The sequence below is a fragment of the Panulirus ornatus genome, chromosome 38 (assembly GCF_036320965.1).
Source record: "Panulirus ornatus isolate Po-2019 chromosome 38, ASM3632096v1, whole genome shotgun sequence".
NCBI lineage: Eukaryota > Metazoa > Arthropoda > Malacostraca > Decapoda > Palinuridae > Panulirus > Panulirus ornatus.
The window spans coordinates 2,860,960-2,872,498 of record NC_092261.1 but is presented as its reverse complement, the minus strand read 5'-3'; positions in this window follow the sequence as shown (position 1 = coordinate 2,872,498).

Below are 11,539 nucleotides of genomic sequence, written 5' to 3'. Positions count from 1 at the left end.
TTGGGCCTTGATGTCACTGAAGTGTTTGTTGAGCCTTGATGTCACTGAAGTGTTTGTTGAGCCTTGATGTCACTGAAGTGTTTGTTGAGCCTTGATGTCACTGAAGTGTTTGTTGAGCCTTGATGTCACTGAAGTGTTTGTTGAGCCTTGATGTCACTGAAGTGTTTGTTGAGCCTTGATGTCACGGAAATATTCGTTTGAGCGTGATATGAAGATCTTTAGATAGTCTTGGCAGTTACTACATCTGGTGGTCAGTGATAAGATAAATATCTAATGGTAATGAATGCCCACGATCAGGAAGGCCGGGGGGAGAGAGAGAGAGAGAGAGAGAGAGAGAGAGAGAGAGAGAGAGAGAGAGAGAGAGAGAGAGAGAGAGAGGTTAATCAGGCGTGGATGAGTGCATGTCGTCATGGTATACAGGGGTATATCTCCCCCGTCATGACGTATGCCGTGTGATATCCGCAGACTTCTGTGTTTGTGTTAGATTGTGTGTCGTAGGCAATGCACATCATGATTTCGTATTGCTGATTGTATGCATAATGGAAGGTCTTACACTATGCCTCGTTGTATTGTCATACTGTATGATACAACAGCGAACTGACGTAGAATTCATCAGTCATAGCAAAAGTCAAATGAGCATCTTCTTGCTCTTCAGGTTACGAATTTTTGAAATAAAGTTTAACATTTCAAAGATGGGAATGTTGAAGGCTTATATGAATTTGCAGTCATATATATATATATATATATATATATATATATATATATATATATATATATATATATATATATATATGAACACATACATACATACATACGTACGTACGTCCTTGAGGTGCGGACCAGCTTGGGCAGGCCAGCTGGCCAGTAGACGGGCATTGATAAGATAATGATCCACACACGTACAGCTGCTGGGGGGGGGGGGGAATGAGATAAGCACCCGTAGCCCCGCCACTGTGCTTATGTCTGACCTGAGCTTTAACACGGCACACACACACTGCTGAACCCGGTCTGCTGAACCCGGTCTGCTGAACCCGGTCTCTCAAACCCGGTCTGGTGAACCCGGCCTGGTCTAGCCTGTCTACCGTGGGGTTTGTGAGTGTTTCCGTGGACGTGTAAAGGGATGACGGATGGTGGGAAGCCAGGCGGGGCCCTCCAGAAGGATGAACCTGACCTGGGCCCTGAGGGGTCATGAGCAGGGGGATGGATAAGGAGGGAGGAGGTGGGAGGTCAGGTCAGGCCGTGGTGCTCAACCCGTCCGTTGGATGAACACCAGCAGTGATTACGTCACGTGATGGTCAGGGTCGAGACGTGAAGTCATGATGTGATAAAGGCGGGGGAAGTGGGAGGGGTGGGGGTTGTAGGTCGGGGGTGATGAGAGACGGGTGGGGGGTTGGTGGTGCCGGGGTGGGGGTTGGTAGTGAGGGCAGACACAGCCAGGGAGGCGGGCGTGTGTAGGTGTCCGTCAGTCTGTAACATCTCAAAACCATTTTAAAGTCGACGAGCGATACTGGGGGGGTCCAAAGTGTCAGTCTCGATCACTAGTTTTCCCCATTTCTGGTACACGTAAAAAGAGCATTCATTACCGATGAAGTAAGAAAATGTATAAGTGTATTGATGGTGTTCCTGAAGACCTGTTTGGCTGAAATCCCGGATGCGGGAGGCAGTAGACGCTCCTCCTGATGCTGAACACATGACTGTCACACGATGGCATGATGGGATGTAATCTTCCACCGTGTGTTGGCCTCCTCCACTCAGGGGGTTCGAACCGAAGCAGTTTCGCGACTGGTACGCTCGGCTTCGTTTGTTGCCGTCTTCCAGTGGCGCGTCGCTGGGAAAGTCCTGGCGACACCCTAGAAAGCGTTCGTGAGCCGCGTCACGCAGGAATCCAGGTACCCCACAGCGTTCGTGAGCCGCGTCACGCAGGAATCCAGGTACCCCGCGCGTTCGTGAGCCGTTAACGTTCCACTGGGAAATATAAACCCCGGCCGTAAAGTCTCCCGGGCGCAATAAAACTCCGTCGTAATCGAAGAACTGCAAAAACCTAAACAAACTCCCGTGGTCTTCCTCCCCCTCACCTCATCCCTACCCCCACCACCCAGGGTGATGGCGCGGTCCACCGCCGGTCCACTGGAGGCGCCATCGAATCTAGACCCGACACGATTCTCTCGACCATGACGAATGCTTCGTGGGAAGCAGGACCCGGGCCGCTCGGGGCCGCACGGACGCAGTTATGGCCCCGCAATTGTTCCTGGCCATTGGGCCGCCCCTGGCGATCGAAAATGTAATTACTGCGGTATTACGATAGCAGTAAATATCTTTCACACCTGCGGTCATTCTCTCTCTCTCTCTCTCTCTCTCTCTCTCTCTCTCTCTCTCTCTCTCTCTCTCTCTCTCTCGCTGGGGTCACGTGATGGCTGTCATGTGTGCGGGCGGGAATGTTTGGACCGGAGCGGCGGTGCTACGGTCACGTACGTCATCATAACAAAGATTTTTTTTTTTTGGTGTGTGTGTGTGTGTGTGTGTGTGTGTGTGTGTTTATGTGAGTGTGGCCTTTTAATCTCTGTACCCGGATGTAAGTGATGAGAGAGAGAGAGAGAGAGAGAGAGAGAGAGAGAGAGAGAGAGAGAGAGAGAGAGAGAGAGAGAGAGTGGCGAGGGTTGGGGGTGAGAGAGGGCATGACCGTCCTGCTTGATAAAGGATCATGATTTAAGGGCGACGGTGAACGGGGTAATCGTCCCGGAGGCGTGACTCCGGGTGGGACGTGGTGGGTGTGGCGAGGGGCGTGGTGGGCGGGACGAGGGGCGTGGCGTGGTGGCTTCGACGAGGAGACGTGCTGGTGGGTGGGTCATGAGTTGGTGCTGCTGTTGCTGCTGCTGCCTGCCTGCATTTGGTGTAGGGGTTCGAGTCCCTGTTGGTTCAAAAGGTCTTGCGTGTTCCTCTGCAGTGGTTCCATGCATCTGTGTCGGTTCAGTGGTTCCGTCCGTGGCCTCTGCTGGTTCGTGGGTTCCTCCTGTATGGTCACCCCGCAAGAAATGGGACGACTTTGGGGGTGGGAGGGTGACTGAGTTGGGATAGATAGCCGTCCAATGGGGGATGTGCTATGGCTGTTCACGGGGACTTTCTTTGGCTGTTCATGAGGACGTGCTATAGCTGATCATGAGGACGTGCTGTGGGGAAGGTCAGAGGGGTCTCGTCATTCATGGCTTCGAATTCAGAACGACGTGTCAGGAGGGACGTATTCCTCAACACACCGTGTGTTGTGTAGTGTCCAGGACTCTCATGATTGCCACACAGCACAAAGACTTCGGTCACTCTGCAGGTCCATCCCGTCGATCGTGTGGACCAGGAGGCGAGGATGGCTTTGTCTGCGAGAGGTGGTTGAGTAGGATGGTTGATACTGTGGGTGGGGTGGGGTACTGTCATTCATATGATTGGCTCAGAGATGAGCTCATCCACTGAGGTCCACTCCCCGTGTAATATATATTTATTTTTCTTGTGATTTATTCCGCAAAGACAATTATACATCGAAAATAAGAGGGAGATTTACACCATAATGGGAAAGCGAGAAAACACGGCTCCTGGAGCCATAGGCAACTCAGTAGTTCCCCAGTGGCCCTAGGGTGTGTAGGGCGTACGCCAGGACCCTGAACGTTCAGGACATGAGGAGACCAGTCGATCAGCAGGGGAAAGAGACCTTGGCAAGACGACCCTTGTACCAAACTCATCCCTCCTCCACGTCAGCCAGTTCTCCCTGGCTGTCCTGGACCAGCAAGAAATGGGTGAGGGAATCCAGATCAAGATGTGGTTGTACACGTCCGTTAACAGAGTCTGTGGTGAGGGTGCTCCAGCAGCAAGCGGAGGGAGAGAGAGAGAGAGAGAGAGAGAGAGAGAGAGAGAGAGAGAGAGAGAGAGAGAGAGAGAGGAGGCGGGAGCCAGGGTTGAGTGACGTCGTAAATACCTAATCAAAAGAAGATGTGGAACTTGGGCAGTGAGCCGTAACTCCTGGTAATGTTTTCCCTGCTTGAAACATCAGCCAGACCCACATCTTGCGAGGTTCGAACCTGTGAACATCGGTCATGCTGTCGAATCGTGATGAAACATTTCCTTCACTTGGACAAAGATTTTACTGGAAAAATATAAAATCTGTATTTTTTTTTCTTTCGTCTTTTTTTTCTTTTAGACGAAAAACGTCGCACTTTTTATGTACAACAAAATAATCCTGGCGAAGAAACACAGAAATTGAGGCACTTTTAAAAGCGTTACAGAACATTTGTGAATGTTGTTGTTGAACTTGACAAAAAGTTAGAAAACGGGAAGTTTCTTTTTTTTTTTTCGATTCCAGGTCCCCGGGTCCTTCTTTGGTGGGAGGTGGGCGCTGTGTCCCGCGCTGGGAGGAGGGACTGGAACTGACGTTATGTTCATCTGGTTATTGTATTGACACCTTCATGTCTTGTGGTGGGGTTGTGAACGGTTGTGAGGCTGTTGTGGCTACGCAAGGACCGACTTGAGGAGGTCGATGGCCTCCTGTTGTGAAGGCGTGTTTGGGGGGGGGGGTTGTTGTTATGGCCGGGTTGTGAGGGGAAAATTAAAGTGAAAGGATTTTGGTTGGGTTTGTATGAGGTTCACCTGCACATGTCCCCGTGCGATCTGGTCTGCTCAGCGGCGGCGCGGGATATCTCTTTGTCGGTATGAGGTTGTCAGTTCACTCCACAATTCCCGTGTTTAAATATTCAGATTTCCAAAGCATTGTCCAGGGCATGAACGCTCGGATGACTTATTCATAGAATCCCTAATATTAGGTTTGTTATTGTGGAGAGGTACGGATGGGAGTATAGAAAACGGGAGTTCCTTGATATTAGATTTGTTACTGTAGAGATGTACAGTGGTGATACAGAAAACGGGAGGTGGATCCAGTCAAAGGCACTGACTCCCAACTGCTTCATTCGATGAACTCGGGATTCAGTCGTTGAGCGCGTGGACTCGTTCGTTTAGCGCGTGATTCCCCCGTCGAACGCGTGGTTCGCTCGTTGAGCGCACGTGTTTCATTCAGTGATCACGTGGCTTAGTGGTGGATCACGTGCTTCACTTAGGAGCGGGTGATCGAGTCGTTTAATGCCACCTTGATGCCTCCAAGATGCAGTGCGCGTGGGGTTCTGACGGTGTGTGATCTAACCACTAAGCCGACAGATGCAGGCAACTACAGGGGATTTCCTGCCCTTTCTACTTTTTATTTTATCCAAAGAATTTTTTTATCACGTTTTTTTCCCGCCGTGCCGGAAATGGTTCCGTGGGATCCGTGAGTAAGTCTGGGGGTTTGGTCAAGATGTGTGTGTCGTGATTTAGTTTTTGTGATGGGTCTTTTGTGTGTACTGAGTGTTGGTATATATATATATATATATATATATATATATATATATATATATATATATATATATATATATAATGTACGGTAGAGGAAGGTCTGTTTGGTTTATATTCTGATTGGCTTCGAGAGACAAGGTTCGAAGTACGAGTGTTTAACATCTATAAGGAACGACCGTTTTTTTTCGTGTGTGTCGTTCATCAGCAGTCGTCCATGGTTCGCGTCGTCGTCCGTGGTTCGTGTCGTCGTCCATGGTTCGCGTCGTCGTCCGTGGTTCGTGTCGTCGTCCATGGTTCGTGTCGTGGTGTGTTATCTGTCTGTCGTGTTCCCTCAGTTTGCCTTACACGCCAGCCAGTGGGCGGGTGGGTCGCCCCATGCACAGGCCTCGGGTTGAAGAACTCTGCATGGTAGACCTTGAGGCTTCCACCGCTGCCCCGTTTTTCTTTTCTCTTTTTATATATACACCATCAAGGAAAACGGTGCTCGTACGGAGGGCGATGCCAAGTGTGCCTTCTGGGGCGACGTCTGTCTGCTTGGGTGTTTACTCTCTCTGGTCTTCATCCAGCGTAGGAGGTTCGACGTGGTCCTCCAGGAGAAGGAAACCGACCCACAAAAACCTTTATTTCTCTCTCTGTTGTCCTGGGGTCCTCCTGGGGTCTTCCTGGGGTCCTCCTGGGGTCTTCCTGGGGTCCTCCTGGGTCCTGTGTTTGCAGCGGTTGCCACACGGATCTTACAGGGGTGATTACAAGGACGCCAACCGAAGGTATGTCAGGTGGCAAAAACCATCCCACCAGTTGTTCTGTTGTTCGGAGCAGCGGAGACACGGGTTGGGTTCCTCCTCCTCCTCCCTTCTCCCTCTAGTCATCTGTCGCCTCCAGTACCAACACAAGGTGAACTTGGCCTCGTATTTCTTGTCTGCTTTACGTAAGCAGTTGAGTTTGTGAGGTTTTACAACACCCCAGCGATTTGGTTAGGTCACACGGGAGGTCTGTCTATGGGGCCGAATTTCTCTCTTGTCGAGGACCAGTTGTGGGAGCCAGTCAGGCACCCACCATGAAAACTGTCATGAAGTCAGTCACATTTCAGAGGTACTCTCCATGCTCGAAATGGTTCCCATTTGAACTGGCTCGAGTGGTCACCTGCGACGGTACGACCCTTCAGCACGACGCGGCGGTACGATCCTTAAGCACGACGCGACGGTGCGACTCTCAAGTACGACTTCACGACCCTTGGGTATGATGACCTTGCCCTTGAGCTGACGAGAATGATGGGTCAGGGGTCACGGAGAGATGGATGCGATGACGGGGTACAAAAGCTAGAGATGAGGTGATTTATCAATTACAGCGAGAGAGAAGAAGAAGTAAAGTATGAGTGAGAGATCAAGGTTGTGCGAAGTATTGTGTGAGAGATGATGGAATTATACAGGGAGAGAGAGAGAGAGAGAGAGAGAGAGAGAGAGAGAGAGAGAGAGAGAGAGAGAGAGAGAGAAGGGAAGCAAGCATACATCAAAGCTATACACATTCTAAATCAGCCGCGTTGCGTGTATGCAGAGCCACACCTAATGGTTCCCCTGCACACTCGTGGCTGCGAGGTGAACAGAGTTCTGTCAGGCGCCCGTAAATCTTTGGGGGGGAGGGGTTCTTCTCCCCACCCCCTCCTCCCTACGACCCCCGACAGCAGCAGCAGCCAGCCACTAAGTGCCTCAATAAAGCAGAGGATAACTGGGCAGGACGTGTGCGATGAACTGCTTGAGCGCCTGGGCGATCCTCCTGCGGTATTCCCATTGTTTTAAAATGTTGCAAATTACAGGTGGCGGACGGGTCGTGCCGGCCGCGATACCTAACTCCCCCAGAGAGTAACTCTGGGGGAAGTTGGGTCCTGACGTGATGATGAGTTATGGGGGAGGGGTTGGGTGTGGGAGAGGGGGTTGGGTGAGGGGGGGGAACAATTCGCTGTACATCTGAGGCTGACGGAGGCCCGACGAGTGACTGGTGGCAGGGTTGTTGTGGTGGCAGAATGGCGGGATTGTGGGCAGCGTTTGCACACAGGACGAACAATTCCCGTGTTATGGGAGCTAAGAGGGGCTGTTATGTACACCATGGACGGCCAGGAAGGTGCCGGGGGCTCGCGTACCAACACGTGCCGGAACTTGGAAGACGCCGTCGTGGTGGCCTGCCTGTGATCTGCTGACGTATGTGGGGAAGGACAGGTGACCACCACTGGCAGACCAGAGGGTGCAAGACGCAGGTTTTATAGTGGTCTTTGAAGACCTTATTCTGAAGCAGAGACCGGCTGGTAAAGCACAGGGCGGGGGCGACCTGGTGCCTGCAGGTGTCTGGCATTACCTAGTGCCATGCTGGCGTTACCTGGGGCCATGCTGGCGTTACCTGGGGCCATTTTGGTGTCACCTAGGGCCATAGTGGCGTTACCCAGGGTCATGGGTAGTGGCAAGACAGCGGGCGTATCTGCGTATTCTGGGCGGACGGGCGAGCAGTACGTGGAATGAGTTATAAGACCTGCGACAATTGAGGTGGTTCCAGCGTAGTGCTCGAGGACAACGTGTGACGGCAACATTCACAACATTTCCATAACGACGCAGTTCATTCATATACTGAACCTCCCGGCGTCCTTGGCCAACCCACGCCACACACACACACACACACACACACACACACACACACACACGAACCTGCTGAAAGAAAATGGGAGAAGGTTATGGCTCATAACCCCAAGCACTGGTTTGGATACGTCAAGGTCTGCCCCTGGAGAGGGTCGACCTGCCCACACACACACACACACACACACACACACACACACACACACACACACACACACACACACACAATAACCTGTCTACGTCTGAGAGAATATATATATATATATATATATATATATATGACGAGGGAAAGTGGAGTGGAGCGAGACAAAGGCCAGGAAACCCTCAAATATTTCCCTAAGAGCAACAGAGTCAGGTGACGGGGACGTGGCAGGAAGTTCTGTGTACTCCCCAGCTATGTCACGTCCCTGTAACTTCCCCCCCACTCCACTCCACCCCACTCCAACCTCCCCCCCACTCCAACCTCCCCACTCCAACCTCCCCCCCACTCCTGACGTGTAGTGGGGGTAGGCGGGCCGCCCAGGCGACGTGTTGGGGGGATGGTAAATGCCTACCCACCTACAGGGGTGGCGGTGGGTGGCTAGTAACTGCTTCTCCTGTTTATTACTTATGTCTGCTTCATCTGTTGTTACTGCTCCCTCTTCTGTTGTTGTTGTTGCTGCTGCTGTTGCTCTTCTTTCGTACGTACTGTTGTATGTTGCTGCTGCTGCTGCTGTTGGTGTAGTGCACAACAGGTGAAGACGAACGGTACTGCAGAGCTCGGGGCAGTTCACGTAGTGTAGAACAAGGGCAGATGGGTCATGGTACCCCTGGCGTAGTGGTGGTGAAGGATCGTGTGTACACCTGGTGTGGGAGTCGACCAGGAAGAGTTCTCAGTGATGGATGTAGCTCCGGGAAGGGTCGTTGGTACGTACAGAGGGTGTGGTGGTCGTAGAGAAAGGGTCGTATGGTACAGGTATGTAGTGGTCGTCGTAGAATGAGGATCGTTAGTACGCACAGCGCGGTTGTCGTAGAATGATATATATATATATATATATATATATATATATATATATATATATATATATATATATATAGCGGGATTGGGGTAGGGAGAGGGACTTGTACAGATACCCTCTGTGAGTGTGTATATGGAGAAGGAGTTCGATGAAGAGAGAGGACTTCGACGTCGACGTGTGCCTCTCGCGGATGAGGTCGCGCAGTGAGCAGGTCATCATCGAAGTCCCGCTGCTGAGGGCGGGACTTTGTGCACAATGCACCACACTGGCCGATGGGTTCCATTTCTCAAACTCCTTATCACGACGGTACGGCCCTTGCGTACACGACGGTACGACCCTTGCGTACACGATGGTACGACGCTTCAGAGCGCTACCGTGCGACTTTTGGATGTGATGGCCTGGCGTTTGACGTGATTCGTGAGTGTTGCCTCAAAGGTCGTGTACAGTCTTCCTGGCTACGTGACCTGCTGTAGTCTCCCCTCACTGCTACATGGTTTCCTGTAGCCCCTCCCTCCCAGCTAGTCACAGACCATGCAGTACTCCTTTGTAGCTTCATTACTTGGACTCTCTCTCTCTCTCTCTCTCTCTCTCTCTCTCTCTCTCTCTCTCTCTCTCTCTCTCTCTCTCTCTCTCTCCACACCCAGCTACGCGTGCAGCAGTAACGGCCGCTGCTTGTCATCTTCTTTCCCCTTCCCGCCCGCCGCCTGACACCCCTCATGGCTACCCCTGCCCCCCTCCCCCTCCTTGATACTGGGGAGAAAAACTGTTAATTCTTGTTGAGGCGTCACGTCTCTCGGCCCGGCGGAAGTGGTGCAAGGTAGGACGGCGTTATAATCACGACACCGGCCAAATAGCCTTCATTAGCCGGCTATATTACTACTTTCGGCTGGGGGGTAGGTAAGGCTCGGGGTTGGGTAGGGGAGAGGGACCTGGGTTACTGCTGGGTGGGTATGGAGGGGCCAGGTCGGTCGTATGTGGGTGTCTGGCTTCCATGTCATGTTTTTAAGTAGCGTTCTCAACGCGTATGGGCTACACACTGTCTCTCTCTCTCTCTCTCTCTCTCTCTCTCTCTCTCTCTCTCTCTCTCTCTCTCTCTCTCTCTCTCTCTCTCTCTCTCTCGCTTAGTGACATTCGAAATTGATGATCCACCTTGCAGTACAGCATGGGTCGTGTACAGGGTTTGGGAATGACGCATTTTCTTTAGCCATCACGTTTTTCCCACGTGGTGAATTCTACGGATTTTCAACGCCTCGTTTTCTATTCTGGTGCTGAATTGAACATCTTTAGGATGTGTGAGTTGATGACGTCTGCTGACGCGACACACGTCCACTTGATCACCCGCTCCTCCACACTGCACACGGGTCGCCCTGTACCAGTAGTGGCACCCTGAGCACACCACCACACCCAGCCGGTGTCAGTCGTGACGAACCTCGAGAACGACCTGTCATTGACAAGAACCCGTGCCAGGCTTCGTCTGGCGAGTCTCCATACACACACACACACACACACACACACACACACACACTATTCCTGCATGTAATTATGTCTAGCGGCTTCTTGAGTTTCAACACAGTCCCCGGAAACTACAAAGCTGTGAATGAAGGAATGTGTGAAGAGCCATGAATAAACTGTGCGTGTGTGTGTGTGTGTGTGACAGTTACCTCTTCGTATTTTCACTTAAAAAAGGTCTTAACGTGTCGCTCAGGAATGTAACCTCTATTTCGCTACGAATTATGATAAACGTAAGTCATTACGATCTTATACATGCATTTGGTGAGTGTGCGCGAGGCGGGTAGAGAGGAGCTTTGACCTGCAAGTCTGGACAAAGCGCGGCAGAGTCTCTACTACATCTGTGACGCCCGTGTCGAATGGATCCATTTCAACACTAAGACTAATTTAAGAAAATAGGCGACTGTTCCCCTGAAACAAGGTGACTCACGGTCCCCCGTAAAATGTATTAGATTCCGAGGAAGTGGCGCCAGAAATTATACCCGTGTCAAAACATCAGAAGACAAATTTATGACGTAAAAATTTGGCCATGCCGGTAATGGCGGTAAATTTCACCCTTTACTCCGCGGAAGTCGGGTGTCTTCTCTTGTTTTTCCCCCGTCGTCTCCCGGACGACGCAGCAATGGCGCTGGTGAATTACAGCGGCGAGACCCCCGGTGTTTTAGCCTCAATTGCGAATGAGGAAGATTAAGACTTGCAAAGTCGAGCTCCTCGGAAATGGTCAGTGACTTGACGCTGGCCACGGCCACCGTGTAATGAAGGGTTGAAGGTTCTGTTACAATGTAGAATAAATGGAGCGACCTCCGCCTAAGTCTTGCCAGCCAGCATTAGACCGTAATGGCTGAATGTACAAGTATCACTAACACACGACCGTAAGGAGCTGTCCCATATATATATATATGTATATATATATATATATATATATATATATATATATATATATATATATATATATATATATATATTAATGTCAGGATATGATATATAAACTGTGAGGCCTTCAGCAGTGAAGCTGAGTGATTAAACAGCCTATCTTTCGTGTCACCAGGAGGA